The sequence below is a fragment of the Sebastes fasciatus genome, chromosome 21 (genome assembly GCF_043250625.1).
Source record: "Sebastes fasciatus isolate fSebFas1 chromosome 21, fSebFas1.pri, whole genome shotgun sequence".
NCBI classification, from domain to species: domain Eukaryota; kingdom Metazoa; phylum Chordata; class Actinopteri; order Perciformes; family Sebastidae; genus Sebastes; species Sebastes fasciatus.
This window is the reverse complement of record NC_133815.1, coordinates 12,042,020-12,052,201: the sequence shown is the minus strand read 5'-3', so window position 1 is coordinate 12,052,201 and position 10,182 is coordinate 12,042,020.

Here is a 10,182-nt window from a genome sequence, read left to right as displayed (position 1 = left end):
TTACACAGATAGCAGGAGAAATAAGATACTGTAGACTGAGATGTTCTGGGACTCTGCACCAGCCAGAGTTTAGATATTAGGGGCCCCAAAGAACCACGTGAGGATCTTCTCTCCTTAATGTGATTCATAAGACATGGTTACTTTTGAAACACATTCAGACTAGGGCTGCAACTAATGAATATTTTCATTGTCGATTAATCTGTAGATTATTTTCTCGATTAATCGATTAGTTGTTTGGTCTATAAAATGTCAGAAGATGGTAAAACAAAATGTTGATCAGTGTTTCCCAAAGCCCAAGATGACGTCCTCAAATGTCTTGTTTTGTCCACAACTCAAAGATATTAAGGTTACCGTCATAGAGGAGTAAAGAAACTAGAAAATATTCACATTTAAGAAGCTAGAATCAGAGAATTTTGACCTTTTTTCTTAAAAGAAATACTCTATTAGTATACTCTACTTGTGCTAATTAAGTGTAAGTGATACAGTTTGACCTTTCTAACAGACAAACTGAAAAATACAATCTTAACCACAGTATGTGACATAAGAAAATGTCTTGCAGCAATTTCCGTGTTACAAATGCTTCCTGTCTGCGGCAAAGTAGCTTTGCCTTTTTTTTTTTTTGATTAAGATCTTCCTCTTAATTAAGCAAGCAGATGCTCTTGCGCCACAGCTCATCGTTACAAGCTGGTAATGTATGAATCCTGTCCTGTTGCAATAATTGTAGGCAATATCATCTTCTCATATGGCAGTTAATGTTTGCATGGAATTTGGATACAATTTTCTTATATGGGAAAAATGCAGAAAAAAACTATAAAAGCATTGACACACAAAGACGTACAAACATGCAAACAGTGATCAGTCAGAGTGTGTTTAATTAGGACAGAATTTCCACTCTTGGGAGGTGAAAGCTATGTCCAAAGTCCCTTCCTGCTCCTCGCTACCACTGCAGTGCAGGAACAAACACTTGAGAAGCTGGTTAAGTGTTTATATATTGAATTAGACACAGTCAGAGTCATGTAGCGCCTGGGTAAATAGCAGCACAATCAACACTAGAACCGGCTTTAATTTCACAAGCCTGAAAGTCTTTTGAGGGGATTTTAAGGAAGCTGTTTGCAGCCCACAATAATGATTTAAGGATTAAACATTTCAACAGGTAGAGATCCAGTTAACTCCATTCTGCAGCAAATTCATACACTTTGTCCCATGAAATTCTTTGTCAGTGTATCTCAGCATATTCTGGACTGTAGTCTTTATGTAAAAGCACATTCACCAAAGGAGAAAAAGCAATCTCTGCTGCCCTAATTTATCAGCACCAGAGGGAGTCTTTATTTTATGGAGCTATTTTATGTCTCAATTACTGGTTAGTGTCAGTTTTGTGAGATGTGCTGACTACATGGCTCTTAAACTTGAGTAAATCTTGACATGTAGTATACTCTGGTGGTTAAATGTGGTACTGCATGCTTTGGTTGTATTTCATGATGATAAAAAAAAAGCCATTTAGGAACAGTGGGCTGCTGTTAAGTGCCTGGGAGCTACTTGGGGTTCCATGTCTCACTAAAGGACACTTTGACATGCAGATAGTAGGAGTCAGGGATCAAACCGCCAACCTTGTGGTTAAAGGACAACCTGCTCTACTGAGTAGCAAGTTCCTGCAATAGAGGAGGCTGCAGTTTCAGGACCGCAGTCCTAGGACCCTAGTTTTTTTAGTGTAAATGCTTGTTTAATACTATAGGATTTAGTAGTTTATGGCATCATTGGGCAAAAATGCCATAATAACCTTTCAGCATATTGTAATTCAAGTGTTCTGAGAGAAAACTAGACTTCTGCACCTCATCATGGCTCTGTTTTCAGACTTTAAAAAATTTAGCCCGTGACGGGAGACTTTGGCCAAACACAGGTTTTTTCAGAGAGAGAGCGTTCCTATTGGCTGTTCATTCTCCTAAACCTAACAAAGTACTTTTGTTGCCTTAACCTAACAAAGTACTTTTGTTGCCTAAACCTAAATTGTTGCCGTGGTGGCTGTACATAATTTAACATGTTACGTGTCACCACTACATAATGCAGTCGTGGTCATTTCATGTGGGCCATTTCTGTGAGATCACGTTGCAGAACAGGAAGCAGTATTTCTGTGGAACAATCTATGGTCCTAGAAATGTGGTCCTGAACCTGCAGCCTCTTCTATTGCAGGAACATAATATTGTCTCCACATACTGAGCTACAGCGACCCCAGAAAAAGTTATGTGCTGTACTGTTTCTTTGCTGCCACCAGAGAGCACTGTTGTTTTGATTAAATACTGATCCTGCTATGAATCAAAAGGAGGTTTCCCATCAACCAGAGCTGTAGTCTCATAATGAATCGATTTATTGACAAAGCCCTTGAAAGTATGAGTGGGCCTGGGTCCCAATCCGACACTTAATGTGCAAAATTTGGGTCACAGTCTTGACAAAAACTTTAGAAACCTTGACAACAGTTGCGGTAGACCGACTTCATTATGTTTTTATATATTAGCCATTCCAGTGCAGGTAAATTTCCAGACCTTCAGCTTTTATTGCCCGTGACTTTGGTCTGTGGAATTAACTTCTATTAGTGGTTTAGTGCTGCCGGTGCCTCGCCGAGCACTGCCAGGAAGTGTTCTGTTCTCCCTATTGGAAAAGGAGTGTCAGACTGATATGAGCAGCTGCCCTTTTCTGATTATTTGCACTTAACATCAAACATGAGTGGTGATAACACTGTTAATTTACACTGATATGTACATGTTAGCCATTATTTCCACCCATGTGCCTTTCAGTGAATCAGTTTATGGCAGCCAAAACCAACATTCCTACTTCACATCTGCAGTCAAACAAAGTCTTGTCTTTTGTTCTGATTTATTCCTGTACAGGGGTGATACAGTATGTAGGGGGAAGCTGAGGTAGGTAACTATTACGGCCTGTCAGACCGGGCTGTAGTGTAGGAAAACATGTATCTTTACGCTAATCAATCAGATAAAACCTTTTCCTGGCCGATTTTAATGCCAGATACAACAGCTACATATAACAGTTAAGAAAAAGAAAACAAGATATTTGCCAAGGAAAGTCATTCTGTGTTATTTAATGGCAGCACTTCAGCCTTGAGTGGGCAAATGTGTATCACAAAAAGGCCATTCATACTCAGCTTCAGGTCGTAACAATCTCTGCATAGTGGTTAATTTGCACTAGTTCATATTGCAGTCAAGATAAGCCCTTTAATAAAGTCCTGCTGTGTTGCTAATGTACGTATATAATATTCTTAAAGTTTTGGAGCTCACCTGTTTTTCCCCTCTTTCGGCCAAGTTTCTGTTTCCAGAGTGACTGATGTGAATAAAAAGTAGTGATATTCCCTTTTACCAGGGATATCACTTACATCCCTGCAGCTATTAATCAAAATTCAGTAATAAGTAGCATTACTATATATGATTCCCAGCATGATATTGAGATGCTGTGGTAGAAATTAGGCCTCTCTCTAGCGAGAAATTATAAATTTGGACCAGGCATAGGGGGCACTATGTTTAATAAATGGTATAAGAAAGAGATTATGAATTATGAATTGAATTATCAATGATTTGCAGCAAGAAAATAGTTTTATATCATTTAATCTGATTCAAACGATATATATACCTTCACCTCACTTTTCTGCTCTTCTTCAAATCTACAGTTTCATAATGTCCAAATTTCCAGACTTAAGCATCATCTCTATGCAACGTGGGAGAATGTTCGTTAAAAAAAAATTGGGAGGGGTAATAATCACTCTTCTTAGGCACTAAATCACTTTGGAGGAGAGACTTGGCAATTGAACTAAATGGGGACGATTGGAATAAATTCAATTACATCTGTGTTTATTTGTAATTGGCTGTGTGAAACACTTTTTTACATTTTTCATACATTTTTATAGACTTTTATTACGCCCTTAATATTAAGCAAATCCAATTCCCAGCTCTCCCCAGTGTGCACTAAATCTAAGTTACACACTGCCTCCTTTGTACCTTGTGTTTGGTCTTGTCCCGTGATTAAATCTTTTTAGGAGGGTATTTCAGCAACAATTAATTACATTTTCCAGCGCTCTATAAATGTTCACCCTCTCTTATTCTCTGTAATATTTATAAGGGGACCTATAAATCTGAATTTAAACTTTTGCTTGATAAATCTGGAGGCTTGCAAGATTGGATTTTGAAACATTTTACAACTCAAAATGACATTATTGATGTAGCCCGTGGAATTAGAAGCCACACAGGACACAATTACTTCAGGGGTTCTTGTAGCTTTAATTTTATTGTTGACCATATTTGCAACAGGTCATTTTAACAGAGTGCGTAGAAACTGAGTTCTTAAAGAGCAGTGGTTGTCAACCTTTTTTGTGTCAAGGACCCCTAAATCGCTACACATTATGTCACGGATCCCCATTTGATAAGATTTCGCTTCAGGGACCTCCATCTGAAAAGATTTTGGTTGTTAGATATGATTAAGACCAGTATTCTATAGCTGGCAACTACAGTTGAGGAGATAAACGTGGAGAAAGTGAAACCTATGATCAGAGTAGTCACATTGGGCTCACTTCTAAAGTGAATTAAATAGTGAAAATAAGCTATTCAACATTTTTCTGGGGACCCCCTGGAACTCCCTCAAGGACCCCTGGGGGTTTTAGAGAACAACTTGTGTTATTACAGTTTTTGGCCGTTTTTAACGGCAGTAACACTTCAAGGAAAAAAACAATGAACACAAAATATGGCAGTGGGCTATGAATTATAAACAGAAAACAGAAAATAAAACCTGTTAAATAGCCCATATGCCCAAGAAAATAACCTGGGAATGTAGCCTGCAATGTAACATTATAATTATAAAAAAGGACACTTACATTCCGACAAGTTTCACCAAACCCACGTGGAACTTCCCGGAGATTTCACTCCTTAAGAATTGTCTTCCTGTCTTCAAACAGAGATAGAAATTAATGTAAAACCTTTACAATTTCTCTAGTAACAAAGTACAATAGCAGGCTTTATGCAGGCTAACAATAGCTCACCATGCTACCGTGACAACAGATTCCAGGACATGAATTCAACCAGTGCCTAAATATCAAACCATCACGTTCAAATATGGACAGATAACGTCTTTTATGTATTTGTACTGCAATATTTTACAAGCTATGTGTGTATTTACCTACTACTCTACACTGACAGCACCTTCCACTCTGCAAATCTCCAGGTAAACATGAAGAAAGACCATGATGCACTTAGCCGATTAACCGTAATGTCACTGAATGCTGCCACCTTGTAGCCAAAAACCGCAATAGCAACTGAGACTGTAGCGACCTACTCCCAATCTGCTTCACATACACATTTTACCCGTTGTGGAAGAAGTACTCAGAACCTTTACTTAAGTACTAGTAGTAATACTACAGTGTAAAAATACTCTGTTACAAGTAAAAGTCCTGCATTCAAAATCTTACTTGAGTAAAAGTACAAAAGTATTAGAGTAAACATATACTTAAAGTATCAAAAGTACTTATTATTATGCAGAATAGCCCATTTCAGAATAATATATGTTATATTATTGGGTTATAATTATTGATGCATTACTGTATACATCACATTAATATTGCAGCTGGTTATGGTGTGGTAAATCTTAAATACTTCACAGCTGGGCAACTTAATCTACAATAATATATCATAATTTATTAGTTCATTCAGATTAATAATACAAAATATAAATCTGTGAAGTAACTAAAGCTGTCAGATAAATGCAGAGCAGTAAAAAGCACAATATTTCCCTCTGAGATGTAACAGAGTAGAGGTATTAAGTATCAGTAAATGGAAATTCTCAAGTACAAGTACCTCAAACTTGTACTTAAATACAGTACTTGAGTAAAGAGTAGTTACACTACATCACTGCATTTTACTTAGACTTAAAGAAAACAACAAAGAACACATGTCTTACCATTTAAACAGCTTAGACAACTATACCAAACCTAAGTGGAAAATTACATTTAAATAGATTTACCACCCGGTTACATTTATTTTCAGATGTTCCTCTTTTTTTCCCTTGTGACTTACTGAATAGTTTAACCTTTCCAGTCCTCTAAAATATATTCAAATAATACAGGAAAAAAGAATCACTCTTTTAAAGGGCCAAATAGCCAGAAAGGTTGGGAATCACCGACATATGATATCAGCCTGTTAATTCCTTGACATCCTTTCTCATTCTCTAACCACTATGCTCTGCTGCCAAGGCCCCCTGTTCTTCATTTAGCCTCCCAGCCCCAACTTCACTGATTTCTATTACTGTAAGCAAGTCTTTGTGCTTTGTAATGCAGCAGATGGAAGTCTGTGGGCTGCAGATGTCTGAGCAAAGCTTAGTGTAACTCATGTTTCATCTTATGTCTCACGATGATGGATGATCGCAAAATGTAAGATCTTGTCATTGAGATTATCTTCCCCTAAATTCTCCGTTCACGGTGAGAGTGACTGGCTGCCAAATGGTCCACTTTGTGCTGCCTCCCAGACTGCAGCATCTTTAACTCCTTTTCTTTACTTCTCCCCTCGGGGTCAAAAGGTCATAGATGTGCACTCACAGCCCTGCTCAGGGTCAGCTGGGATCTCTCAGATCCTGCAGAAGCCCTGAAGGCATCACAAAGAGCTGCAGTTAGCCCCACAATTTCACCAGAGGCCCCCTCATCCCCACCACAACCAGAGCAAGCTCAGACTACATGCTTATCAAAGAGCTCATTCACACCCCTCAGCCCAGTTCGAGACTCACAGAGCAACATGGTGATTTATTGGACCTCTGTGCCACTCTAAGATTGTATAGCGTTTTAGGCTTAGCTCTAAGAAAGATGCTTGGTTCTTCACCTTCCCGCAGACCACAGCCCAAAGCAGCGCCACACGCCCAGGTCCACGTTCCTGTGTGTTAAAAACAACACCGAGACCATCACACCGACTCCCGGCGTCGCCCTCAGCCTGCGTCTCCGTGCCCAACACGTCATGCTTAAATGAGCAGCCAACGTGACAGCCTTTACATGCAAGCGTTTTCACTCTCCCCACAAATCCCTGAACATGATACACATGGAACGCAAAGCAAGCATTTCATGAATATGCTCCTGTGTGCAGCTGTCGCAGTGCTCAAAAACACTTTCTGGGTTTATGTTATTTTTGAAAAATAGCTCAGTCAGGAAACCCCTCTTTAAACCACATTCAATTTGAGTTTTGACGACATTTTCCAATAAAGATGTGGATTTTTATGGTGTTTAAACCGGAGATGTATTCACACTCATCTTGGATGGACTTATAAAGTACTCTTCACAGATGTAGAGTAAATAGGAAACTATATCACTTTAACCCTTGAGTTTGTTGACACTGACTTTCCTTCCTCGGTGTTTGGGGTCGCACAGACCACACTGCTATATATGTAAAAATAATAATGATAAATGCAAAATTGGCAAATGTTTTTCCTTCTCATGGGCTTGCACATTTAATGAAGGTGGCAAAATACAGAAATGACCATTGTTTTTATACCAAATAAGTAATATTAGATGTTTTCCTTGTTATATGGGCTATGCATGAACAAATGTATTCCTTTTATTTGTCAAAAAGTCATCCATAGACAAAGAAATGTACAGTATGTTATTCCACATAGTGGCAATACTTGTGTTTGGGGTCATGTTGTAGATCCAATAACGGTCTTATTCAACATATTATCAGTTCAACATCATGTTTAAGTCTCACTAAATGTAGGAAAGGCCCTGAAGAATCAAGGCAATAAAACAATATTAAGTCCGTTTTTTGAAAGGCTGGCGGCAAATCCATAAAATCCTGACTCTATTATGTCAAAAAATGAAAGAAGACTCACAGTGGATTTATAAAGTTGGCTGGCTATCTACTATGATGTCTTAAATCACAACAAGCGCACAAAAAGCATTTTATCTCAAAGCCATCGTGGCTATTAATCTCAAGTTTGAATCCTCAATAAATCTTTCAAAGATGCTCTGAGTATAAAACTAAATGCAAGAGACGATGAGCCCACTGCTTCTTAAACTCCATCCTCAAGTCATCAAGCTATTTATGGCAATGCTGTTTTGAGCACTTGTGTTCAGCAAATACCATTATCTTTAATTAAGATCCTTTTCTACATCTCTTGTGCATTGAAGTGGGTGTTGTCAAAAAACAGCCCTCCTGTCCTGTCTGCTGTAATGTCTATGGAGGCTTTGGAGGGAGCAGGGAGTGTTTGGGTTCTGTTGTACAGTAATTGGGTGTAAAACAGGTGGCGCACTGTTGACACTGGAGAGAAGCATGTGAAAAATGTGCTGCTGCCATGCAATCACAAAAGGAAAAGGCTGGCAGTTGACTTAGACATTTAATCACTGTGTTGGGTGATAAGTAGAGGATCAAACGGAGGCACGGAAAGCGTAGAATAACAGGGGAGAGCCACCTAAAGCTCCACAGAGGGATTGCTGGTGGAGCCCGGCCAAGGCACTGACAGAACTGGTAGCTGGCTTTGAGGTATAGAGGTATAAGCGAACAGGAAGCTGAGGATTCAGGAGCTCAATGGGCTCTTAAAGAGGACCTAATATGCTCATTTGCTCATTTCCAGGTGCATGCTTGTATTTCGGGTGTCTACTAGATCATGTTTACATGCTTTAATGTTCATAAAATGCTTTATTTTTCCCATACCGGCTGTGCTGCTGCACCTCTTTTCACCCTCTGTCTGAAACGCTCTGTTAGAGTTCCTCTGATTGGTTGGCTGGGCCCCTCTGTTGTGATTGGTCAACTGAACCAAACTCTTCGGACTCCGCTCCAGCTCCGCTCTAATTAGCTTTGTTTGAGGGTGTGGTGGCAGTTTCTGTTAAAACAAGACACAAACCAAGGTAATAACTTGTCTTTCAAGTAAATTTAATAAAAAAGCATATATTAATAAGAAAAGCATCTGCAGATGGACTCACAAGCACAGCCACCTGAGTGGGCTGTGGCAAGTGAGCCCCGAACACAACAGTAGTCAGCATTTATACATACTAATACAAAACACACAGATAAGTGCAAAGAAGAGAAAAATAGAAAGTGAATCATTACGTCAGCACAGAACAGACAACAGAGCATCACAAGACATAACAAGTACTTCAGCCCTCTGTTGTTTACAGTCACAGAAGATAAAACTGTCGGGTCACTGTTTTAATGCTTATGGTGACAAGGTCTGCTAGATGTGAAGCCCTGAGATTCTCTGAAAGTACATGGTTAACTTTGGCCTACTCAGATATGAAAATTTCCATTACAAGGGTGGGCCAAACTAGCCGCTAGGCAAGTATTATGCAAATGTATTACTTGGTGACATCACCACGTTACGGAAGAAAAGACGGGACTTCAGCAAGGCGTTTCAGGCAGTTCAGGATCAGTGTTTCTCTGTGGGAGAGTAACTCCCTGTGGATTTTGGGCTTCATTTGCAGACTTTTTACATGCACAAAAAAACGATATAACACAGTAAAGGAAAGGGAAAAGCACAAAAGCATAATAGGTCCTCTTTAATGTCTGAATGAACAATACTCCATTATTGTTTTCTGGATTCATTATGTTCTTCCTTTCCAATTGGGACCATAAACTGTATTTAAAAGTGGACGTAGTCACTGTGACGTCACCCAGTAATGTGGTTCATCGACTGCCGTTTTGAAGCCGCAAGTTTGTCATTTTGGTTCGTCGCAATCTTGGTATTTGTCCTTCGCAATGTTGTTTTTTTGCAACCAGAAGTGACACGAGAGGGAACTGAATAAGACGTTTTCAGGCAACCAAAAAGGTTATAATTAACTTTCCTGAACTGAAAACACACTGTGAAAGGGTTAAAGTTCTGCAACAAAAACACGGACAACTCCCAGACCGGACAACGCCGTGGTAACAACCTGTCAGTCACAAGGTAGTCACGTCCTAAAGCGTTCCCTGCTTTATGGTCTATTTGACTCTAAATGGGACCATAATTTACTAAATGAACATCATGCTGTATTGAAGAAGACTTGAAACTAGCAATTGAGACCATAAACTCATGTTTACAATGTTTACTGAGGTAATAAATCAAGTGAGAAGTAGTGTCATTTTCTGATAGACTTCTTTACAATCAGACTTCTTTTTGCAACCAGAGTCGCCCCCTGCTGGCTGTTAGAAAGAATGCAAGTTTAAGGCACTTCATCATTGG